Source organism: Vanessa atalanta, chromosome 27 (genome assembly GCF_905147765.1).
Source record: "Vanessa atalanta chromosome 27, ilVanAtal1.2, whole genome shotgun sequence".
Taxonomy (NCBI): domain Eukaryota; kingdom Metazoa; phylum Arthropoda; class Insecta; order Lepidoptera; family Nymphalidae; genus Vanessa; species Vanessa atalanta.
Genome location: NC_061897.1, coordinates 861,635 through 870,870, shown reverse-complemented (window position 1 = coordinate 870,870; position 9,236 = coordinate 861,635).

Sequence of the window (9,236 nt, the reverse complement as noted above, 5' to 3'; positions counted from 1 at the left end):
TACGTGATTTGAATATGACCGTGTCCGATCCTCCTCTAAGGAAGTCTTCTAAGCATGTCCAACACAATTCCAGCTTTATGTACCTGATTTGAATTGCAATTCTCTTGTTCAATTTCGGAAATCAGTACCTTGTAGCTTTGAGTTTAAAGTAAAATTTGATGTATTGTGGTACTTCACTACATAGTATAAAAGTTGACTGGCTGTCTGTCCCTGTATATGATTAGATCTATAAAACTAGGCAACGGATTTTGATGCAGGTTTATAGACATTTATTCTCAAAAAGACATAAGTCGCTTACATGATAATACACATATATGGTGATATAATATTCGAGTTCGTCTTAAATAATAATAATAATAATTTTACATTTTACATTAGCAGCCTGTAAATTTCTTACTGCTGGGCTAAGACCTCCTCTCCCTTTGAGGAGAAGGTTTGAAGCATATTCCACTACGCTGCTCCAATGCGAGTTGGTGGAATACACATGTGTCAGAATTTCGTTGAAATTAGACACATGTAGGTTTCCTCACGATGTTTTCCTTTACCGCCGAGCATGAGATTAATTATAAACACAAATTAAGCACATGAAAATTCAGTGGTGCCTGCCTGGGTTTGAACCCGAAATCATCGGTTAAGATGCACGCGTTCTAACCACTGGGCCATCTCAGCTCTCGCTCGCTAAGTCTCATAATAATAATAGCTATTTTTTTTACAGTGAATGTATCTTTATTGAATTAGTCAGTTTGGTCTTAAATGCGTTAAATGAGTTTACATACATGCGGTTTTATAATAAATAGAGCGATTCAATAGGAAGGCTTATATGTATAATACATGTATACTATGTTAGACAAACACGGTCAATTTTAGATTTAGTTAGTTTACATGTAGTAGAATCTTGTAGATTTTAGAATCGCCATTTTACAAAACTATATTAAATTAAGCTACCACCGGTTCCGAATGTAGATTATACCGAGAAGAACCGACAAGAAACTCAGTAGCTACTCTTGTCCAACATTTAAACCATTAAATAAATACATCATGCCATTGATCGCTCATGGCAACAATGTCTAGGAATTTGTGTCGTCATTTTCGCTATTGGAGTTTGGACAATTTTGTCTATATATTTGATTTCAATTAAATCACTATCATAAAGATATCATCTAATAAATAGATTAAGATAGATACTCTATTCTTGACGTAACTATTTATCAAACTATTAAAACATATGTGGTTTATATGTTTCATTCACATGTGAGCTGTCGTAGGTTTTAGGTATAAAATATGTCTTTGTCCTTTCTTGAAGTTTAGGCTTGTTTCTTTTAAAATTTTATTAATGTCAGATTTGGTTTAGCCGTGAAGGCTAAACTAACATTTACAATGCGAAAGTATTATATATTAGTATAGACGGAATTAAAGGCTTAATATTAATTCAAATCTTAAAAATCAAATGAGAAGAGATCGACTAACTTAACTTTAAAACTCATTATCCAGAAGAACAACTTTGGTGTTTAAGCCTTTCTTCCTTTCCACGAACGATATGCTATCCTCATATTTTTGACAAAATTCGACCGCTTCTCGAATACTAACTATCACGAATTGACCGAGCTAATCAAGAAAACAGACCACGTGAATCTATATCGTAAATTCTGGGTTCAGATAAATAATACTAAGTTTTCATGTTTTGAAGAAAACATCGCGAGGAAAGCGCGCGTCGGATGATAATTTCCGACATATGTATCAACCTGCATTGAACCAATAGATGATCCGTTAAACCTCCTTAAAACAGAGAGCAGACCCTAGCCCAGCAGTGGTAAATCATTTCTATCATTTCCCTATCTATAACTTTTAAATATATCCTATATAACAACACCGGAAACATTAGGCATTAGAACCATTCGCGTACAGTTAATATTGTTTGACGGAAAAACCTTATTAATCAAGAGATCTTATCTCGCGAATTATAGATATTATCACTGATAAGATACGATTATATATTATATATATATTATCACTGATAAGATTGATATCAAATCATAATTCTTCATCAGATCTGTTCACGATGGAAGAGGTTACAATCGATTTGATATGATAAATTTATACTAATACTAATTGTTAGTGCATAGAAATATGTTTTTTTTCTTTATGTTATAGGTGGTAAACGGGCTCACCTCACTCATGAACATCTGCAACACCGGAGGGTTTGCAGGTCCGTTGCCGGCCTTTCAGAAATGTGTACGCTCTTTTCTTGAAGGTTTCCAAATCGTATCGGTTCGGAATAAACCGCCAACGGAAGCTGGTTCCACAGAGTGGTTGTGCGAGGCAGAAAATGCCTTAGAAATCGCGCTGTTGTGGATTTTCGGACATGTAGGTGGTTCGGGTGGAACTTGGAATTTTGATGTCCGAATTTGGTGTTAAACATATTTTACGGGCCTCGGGGGTAAAGCTGAATATTCCGTGAAGGCGTTTGCCTTACGTTCTGTTATAACGTCATATCCAGAAGTTATACTTCGTTGCTATACATAAATTACTAGGGATCTGTCTCGTCGTCATATGGGTAAATTTCATACATATATAAGCCCCTTCCATAAATTTGAAATTTCTAAAAATACCTTTCTTAACGGCTAAAATTTTTCATATTATAAATTTACCCTATCGTACTTTCTAGAATTGAGGTATTATACAAGAAGAAACTCGAATCTCACTCAGAGCGTGAATATTCAAAATGTATACGATCATTACTTTAATAGTTACTAAGATATACGTATTAAAATGGCGTATCAGCAAGTCGGTTTTTATACCCCGTACAAGATAGCTTGATCTTTTTGGCAGATGTAAACTTTGCAATGACGAACATGTTATTTTCTTAATTTAATGATTTTAAAAATTGTAAAAATATTTAAAAAGACACATATAATACAAAAGTTCCTAAAGGTTCAAGCGTTATCCGAAAATTTTATGACTTTTCTATTATATATTATTGCTTCAAAGTAAAATTTAAATAGAAACACTGAAAATAATAGACGCAATCTTGAACAGGGTATAACATTTCACGATTGACTTACGAAATTAATTCTTACATCAACTATCACATTAGAGTTTAGAGTAAAGTAAACTTTAAGAATAAATTATTTAAATAAAATATTTCGATGATCTAAAGCTATTTTTTAAATAGTTTTTAGCATAAAAATATTAAACCAAAGGTGCAAACATTTAGACTGTGAAGATTAAATAAGAATACCAATAACAATATATGCTTCTAAAAAAAAGACTACCAAGAAAAAGGTTTTACATAATAAATATATGTTACAATAACATAGAGCTACTATTTGACTTTCAGACGGTATATATTATACGTATAATTGTATTTAACTAAAATACGTTTGCATTTTAAATATTTGAAAAAGAGTAACTACTGAGTTATTTGTCGGTTCTTCCCGATATACATTCCGAAGTGATGTTTGCTATCTGTAAAATGAAGATTATAACGTACGTATAACCGAATTTGATATTGAATTAATGCTTGTTACGTCTATTGTTTAAATTTAAAGGGTGGAACTGCGATGCGCACGTACTTACATAATATAGTTACATACTTAAACTTTCTCCGAAACGCGTTGCATCTTCGGATATAAGTTTTATCTCTTTTGGTTTAGTTGTTTCAGTTGGGTATTACGAAACGTCTCATAATTTAATAATATATATTATATGTAGAAAGATTTATTAACATAAGAATTGATAACATTAAGTGCTTAAATATATACAAATATGAATTAAAAATAGTTACAGTATAAATCTTGACCGCGTGGAATGTCGGCAAGAATGCTAGCAGCATTTCCCCGTTGGATCGCAACTCCGATCCTCTGGGCTAAAAACGAACCAGCCCTCCTGTCACCAGTGGAGGCCATAAGGCGAGGTGTTATATATTATGTGTTATATAGATATATATTATTAAAGAAGAATAATATTATTATTACGGTTGAGATAATATGTTTAGTATTGAATATATTCTCATTGCGCTACGAATTATTCTCGGAGATTTTTTTTGGTATCAAAGATATTGTAAGCCGACTTTGGTTCAGTAATAATATTAGGATTTGTTTTGATACCGTAATTCCTCGGACTCGAATGTAGGGTATCCAAGTATTCTGTTTATTTTTTCGTGTAGTCCTAGCTTCTTTTCGGTCAGTTTATTTTAATTCCTTTTTTTTTTCTTTTATAAAAATAAAATGAATTCCTACAGAATAAACTTCAAATTCCCCTAAATAAGACTAAAGTGTCGATTAAAAGCCCTAAAAGTTTTTATTGTTCTTAAAAATATATTTAGTTTTTTAATACTTCTCTTTTTTTTAATTATTCACTTAAAAAGCCACCTACATAAATTAACTCCCTAAAAAAGCTCCAGTATATCTTGATTATCCCAAATTTTTGATGTCTTACTTTAGGCCTTGACTATAGGGGCTTTTCGAGGGACGGGATGTTCACACTACCAACCTTCGGACTCCTGGCTACCTATTAAATACTGCGATGGCTGTTTTAGAACGAATTCTAAAGGCCGCGAGATCGTTTAAAATAGGCTGTTAGTACTCGTGACAAATGTACTATCAACTGGGTACATGCCCCAAAAGATCTTTGCATCTCGCGATCTCAGGGCACTGAATTAGTGGAGTTTTAAAAAGGAGTTTAAATTAAATTTTTTATAAGTCATTTTGGTATCGATTTGCAAATATCATAAAACGGAAATTTAGAACTGATTTGATGAAAGATAAGATACCTATCTTATTTCTAATCACAAAAAGTATTTAATTGATTCTATGAAAGATATTATTTGTAATTATTTGATTTTGTTAATTGTAATTATAAACATTTTAATGGAATATTTTAATTTCGGTTTAAATTATGTTCAGACATTGTTACAAGAGATGTGCGATATGGTATAATTATCTTTTGGTATATAATGTGATGGTGTGGCGTTGTGGTAAATTTATATATATTTAACCGCCTTTAATAGTTAATAACTAGAAATTATTATTCTATGGATCCCGAGGTTTTAAATAGGCATTATATTTATATGTATTTATACAATTTATTTTTAATAATAATTTTTTTCTCAATGCAGATTCTACTAGGCGATCCGGCAAGAAATGGAATATTTCCTCTTCTATAATTTATCATATACGTTTTATTATTATCGAACATAATTAAATTTTAAATTATAACCGTGCCTCTGATGTAATATTAACCATTCCTTAAATCACCAATGCGCCACCAACCTTGGGAACTGATAATCCCTTGTGCCTGTCGTTGCACTGGCTCACTTATTCAAGCCAATAAGTATTGATCATTGATGGTAGAGATGGTTGAGAATACCTGATGTCTGGGTAGTACCTAACCAGAGATATGATATCTTGTTCGCTAATGGGCTAGACTTGATTGAGGATACCTGCCGTGTCTGGAATCTGACATGAGCACGTTACCACAGGGCCTTTTAAAACATTTTATATTTAACTGACGTCAAAAGTGGGAGTTTCCCAGTTCGATGTAGATAAAGTTCATAAGTTCTCTATGTTGTCTTGGGTCTGGGTGTTATTGATAGCGTCGTTACTTCTGATTTTCCATACCACAAGCGCTTTAGCTATTTACATTGGGATCAGAGTATTGTATGTGATATCTAATATTTATTTATTTAATTATTTTATTATAAGCGTACATTATGTCATTCAAAAATTATCATTGGATGGAGTAGAACTGATAAAGAAAATAACAAATAACAACCGAAGTTATTAAACTGACCTGGATTTCAATACTTAAACATGGAGTCCCTACTGCTCCCCTAATTAAAGGGTTTATTTCAAAGATTCGGTGTATTTTCTGTCAATCCCGTGAAAAAAAGGGTGTAGATATTATCTTCAACAGTGTATTAGGAGATTAGGAAATGACATATTCATGCTATATCTTACTCGACTGAATACGTAAAAAAATGAGTTATGTGTTTATATTTTTAATTACTTTTTTTATTTCGTTTGGTTTCTTTACGTTTCGGTCGAAATTGATATTGTTTTACAACTAAAGTATATGTTAAATTTTATGTGTGTATGTTAAACTAGTGCCATTTTGTAAAAACAAATTATGGTTTTTAATGATAAACTGTACATTCTGAGTTGCTTGCCTGGTCCTCTCGGGGGAATCTACATTCAAAACCAGTGGTAGCTTTACGTCTAATACAATTCTGTAAAATGACAATTCATAAATGCTCCTAAAAACGTACATGAATAAAATTTTGATTTTATTTCTACCATATGGTGGTAAGTGGTCATTTTTACACGTAAACATTGTATGAGAATTTGTCGTTTTTAATTATAGAAACACAAAAAAAATATTCATTAATTATATCGTATAATTATTTATTTATTATAATTTGTATTTTCTTTTTTTTTTCTTTTTTAATAAATATGGAGACTTAAGCTCATAGTAAATTCCAAGAGTACCGTATAACAGATAAAAAAAAGCCACAATCATAAAAACAGCGCTCACTCCATCGCAACACCTATCGATACATTGATACTGCTTGGTATATGTCACAAGCGATAGCGTTTTAATAAATTTATCTTATCTCTTACACGTAAGACATATCCCAGCCAACCGGAGGAATGCTAGCTTTGGCGGTCTTTGGGAGATGTCTATGGCCAGCAGTGGGTTGTGATTGGCTAATAAAGATATTTGTCTTATCCTTATCCTACACACTTCGAGACAAATTTAGTAGACGCATCAGAATTAATTTCACTTATTAAAAAGGAATTAAGCTATGCGAATCTGTACATAAGGGTTAAGAGTGTACTATACAGGAACAGCTTTAGACCTTACTGGAGATGTACACTTTCTGTGATACGTTAATTACGTGTTTTTTTTTATATAGGTCGGTGAATTGGCAACTGGACCAAATATGGCCATCACTATAAGAAATATTGATAATTCCTTGTATAACCAACGCGACACCAACCTTGGAAGCCAAGATGTTATGTTCTTTGTGCATGCAGTCACACTCAATTGACCTTCATTCTTAAACACCACTACATCAAGTATTACTGTTTAGCGGCGGACTGTTCAAAGAGTAGGTGATACCAACCTTGAGCTTGCAGTACTTAGATTTTTGTCGTTTTTTTTTCTAGTCTACATTCAGAACCGCTGTAACAGTACGTTCTAAAAGTTCATCACAAGACTAAGAGTATATAATCAAAAATGTATATCAAACTAAATCGCTTCAGTCTTTAACTCTCACCATTCCAAGGATCCCCTCGGGTTTAGTATAAGCCGACCATTTTACGATGTACACAGGCAAAGGTGACATGATATTGGTTGTTTCAGTTCATTTTACTGGTGTAATTGAATCCTATGTTTTGTTGGTTTATCTCAGAACGGGTTGACAGTGTATATACTTACTTGGTGGTGGGGCTTTGTGCAAACCCCTAATACTTACTATTGTTGTAGTCAAGTCAATGTAATTATATTCCCAAGACATATATAACGTCTTCATTCCCGAGATTGATGGTGCCTTAGCGATGTAAGGAATGGTTAATATTTCATACGACCCCAATATCTATGGCCTATGGTGACTTACAATCAGATGGCCCATTTGCCAATACTCCCATACAAAAAAAAACCTTCATAAAATAAAAAACTTAGCAAAGAAACATCCTGTAAATGTCTCATTGTGGCAGATCGGCCTCCTCTCTCACATGAGGAGAAGATTCTCAACCACCACATACCTCACGAGATGAATTACAAATACATAGTAGGCATATGAGTTCAGTGGTTATTCCGGGGTTTGAAGTCAGAATCATCACCACAGGACACAACCAACACGACATAAAAGTATAATGTTGAGTAAGAAAAAACATCTAACATCTTTCGTGTACAATTTCTCAAAATTTGCTGAGTATACATTTAAATCTCATTAAAAACATTGTCAAATGAGTCGTCTTAATCGATTAAAGATTTTATAGATAATAAAACAGCGTGCAAATCGTTAATTGGTTAAGACAAATAATTAATTAATTAACATACATAATTAACTGCTAGTAAAGTAACGACTGATGTTTCGCAACAAGAGTCGTACAAATGTTAAGGTAGTATCCGCCTATATGTCAGGTGTTCATTATATAATACATAATAATAGATTATGAATTTATTTCAAATCATAATTATTCAAGAATATATAATTAAACATGTCAATTTAATTAATGTTGTTATCGTTCAAACGATTTTAAAGTATTTTTAATCGCACACAGATATAAATTTTTCACATATATACGACTTACCTATAGCACACGAATTAAATAAATATTGGACAACATCACACACATTACTCTGAACCCAATGTAAGTAGCTAAAGCACTTGTGTCATGGAAAATCAGAAGTAACGACGGTACCACAAACACCTAGACCCGAGACAACATAGAAAACTAATGAACTTTTTCTACATCGAACCCAGGAATTCGGAATGGCGTACCCATGAAAACCGGTGTACACACTACTCGAACACGGAGTTGTCAGTTACCCCTTTACGTTACCCACTTTACTGGATCAAGTGGTGAATAAAAAAGTAGCCTTAATCCTTTTACCCATCCTCTTAACTATCGAGATGGCCCAGTGGTTAGAACGCGTGCATCTTTACCGATGATTTCGGGTTCAAACCCAGGCAGGCACCACTGAAATTTCATGTGCTTAATTTGTGTTTATAATTCATCTCGTGCTCGGCGGTGAAGGCAAACATCGTGAGGAAACCTGCATGTGACTAATTTCAACGAAATTCTGCCACATGTGTATTCCACCAACCCGCATTGGAGCAGCGTGGTGGAATATGCTCCAAACCTTCTCCTCAAAGGAGAGGAGGCCTTTATCCCAGCAGTGGGACATTTACGGGCTGCTAATGCTTAACTATCTCCGTACGAATTTTCATCAAAATCGTTAAGAGGAACAGACAGAGTTACTTTCTCATTTATGATATTAGTATATATTATGACTAAATCTCTTGTTTTAAATCAGTGGATATGTTCTCCATTGGACGTCAGGTACTCCAGCCGAGTAAGACTTTGGTAAACATGATCGCATTCAGAATGTAAATGTGAAAATTCTTATAAATAAGGGAGGAGGCACTGGGCCGAGTAAACAGCGCGTGTAGGGGTGTACATGAAGAAATTATTTTAATATTTAAAAAAAAAATGCTTCGTGGGTTGCGA